The following is a 2,331-nucleotide window of genomic DNA, read 5'->3' as shown; positions in this document are numbered from 1 at the left end:
ATTAATAACTGGCTCATTATGTTTTTCCAATTACATATGAGACAAGATGAGTGGTTATTTTTCTCCATAACGGGTTTCCTTCTATTTAACTGTTTTAACTTTATAACATAAGAGGGTGTGTAGTTGGAACTGAATGCTTTTGAGTGAAGGGATTGTCTTCTGAATGGTTGATTATATTAAAAGACTGTTCTTTAGCACTGCATATGTAAGTTTCCAACAGAGACATGATTTGAGATTAGACTTTTTGTATATTAGGAGCTCTAACTGTTGGTAGTGAGACCAAGTAGAGTGGCATGAAAATGTTTTGTCTGAAAATCAAAAACATACTGAGACCTAATTTTCATCTAATTTTCATCTACATTGCAGTTTGGTCCTTGAGGTTCTTTGCAAGGGTGGAGGGGTTGGTAAGCCACGGCTTGTAGAGTGCTACTGATTGTTGTTTGAGGACGGTAAGATAAATGTTGGATCACCCATTTATGACCCATCATGTTCACAAAAGATCTGTCAATGATGAGCACACAATTTTTGTGGTGGAGATTCCTCTTGCTAGAAGAAAATTCCAATGTGTTCTTTGGCCAAAGGAGGTCAATCAGGAGGAAAATGCTATTGACCACTGAACCCATTTCTAGTAGCACTGGCAACCAAGGCACAAAAAACCTGTATCCTATATCAATACAGTAATTTATCCTATATACAATATCTGCATGTTGTTCATATCTGTATAATGACTATCGTGAAGATTTCAACTCTGTTTCCAGCTAAATACTGGGATAAAGCGCTGTGCTCTCCAGCCAGAGTCACCAGAGTCCATAATTTCTTTTCTTTTCTATTTCCAGGCAATGTCCGGTATAATCCTTCTGTTTCTGTTTATAATCATAATTATAACATTCTGGGAAGAGGAAAACCCCCATTGCTTGTCTGGCCTCAGACGTTTTGCCAATGAGAGTGTCTCTCTTATTATAAACTAGGATGCTGCCTCAAATATGGTTCTGGCGATGGAGTGCACTTCCTGTGGGAAGAGGGTGCGATTCTTTGACTGAACAAACTGCACAGAGTGCTTTTTGTACACAGTTTTCGATGCCCAGTTTCGGACCCAAGATGACCTCCATTCTTCCCAGTTGATCGCTGTTAGACCAGCTTGTTTTTTGACTGGTATGTAAAAGCTAATGTCTTCTGCAGCTTTCTTCAAATGATGAGTGAACTGAATGAACTGAGGTATCCCGCCTTTAACAGCCTCACCTGTGACCTCATCAATGTAGGGGTAGTAGCCAAGTCTGTCGCTGTAGAACAAAGAGATTGCCTGATTGGTGGCAGTCTTTTTTGGACTGCATACCAGCTGAAAAAGCCTGACATTCAGATGGGTCTTGCGACGGGTTTCACATTGTTCGGTTGGAGCGTTCCAAACCGTAATGAATGGTGACCTATCGATGAGAGGGGGTGCCATCAAAGTCGACGTTGGACAAAACGAGACCAGAACAGTAACAACCAGGGGCCGCTCCTCCGTTGGGGTGGAGGGGTGTTGCCCCACTGTTTCTCGCAGTGCAAGACGCAGAAACATAAAATGGTTAAACTACCATTTTATGTTTCTGCTTCTCGCACTGCGAGAAAGCAGAAGTGCCTGGTTGAGGGCGGGTGGGTGGGTGGGTCTTCTGGAAAGCAGGGGAGGAGTGACTAGCTCACTGGTGTGGGCCCTGACTGTTTGGTCGGCCCTCTGGGGCCTTCCAAAGCAGTCATGGGCACTCTCCCTTTTCTCTATGTAGGCTGCACCCATTAGGTGCCCGGCTGGGCACTGTCCTCATCAATCACAACGCTGCCATTGCAGCCTTGTGATTGGCAATATGAATAGATACAGTACCCCACAAATTATTGTATGGGATATTTTTAAAGCAGGTTTAGGGGTGAAGTGATAAGCTATGTAGGACATCAAAGGAAAGAACGACATAATAAGCTTAACGCATTAATGGTAAACCTTGCTCAATTAGAGATAATACACACTGAATCAATAGATAAGGGGGACAGGAGATATCAAGAGAAGCGAGGATTAAAATAGCCGCTGCAAAAGCAGAAATAAATAAGCTCTTTCAGGTACAAGTGGCTCAGACTTACCAGGCACACCAGAAGGAAATATATGAATATGGGGAAAAGGCAGGTAGATTGTTGGCCCATCGAACCAGGCAGAGAGTGGTTAGAAATAACATAATGAAAATACAGAGTAGTGAAGGCCAATATGAAACTAATACGGAAAAAATTATAGGGGTCTTTGAGCAATTTCATCAAAAACTATATCAAGCAGATCTGATTGATTTACCTCAACAAAACGGGACGCGGGAT

The 2,331-nt window shown here is 42.4% G+C and overlaps 1 pseudogene; it reads right to left on the bottom strand.

The window, feature by feature from the left end:
- Nucleotides 1-728: 728 nt before the first annotated feature.
- Nucleotides 729-1,558, bottom strand: LOC146856167 (hyaluronidase pseudogene; annotated as a pseudogene).
- Between the last annotated feature and the right edge of the window lie 773 nt (nt 1,559-2,331).

Source organism: Triturus cristatus, chromosome 4_1, assembly GCF_964204655.1.
Source record: "Triturus cristatus chromosome 4_1, aTriCri1.1, whole genome shotgun sequence".
Taxonomy (NCBI): Eukaryota; Metazoa; Chordata; class Amphibia; order Caudata; family Salamandridae; genus Triturus; species Triturus cristatus.
This window is presented reverse-complemented; position numbering and strand designations above follow the sequence as displayed.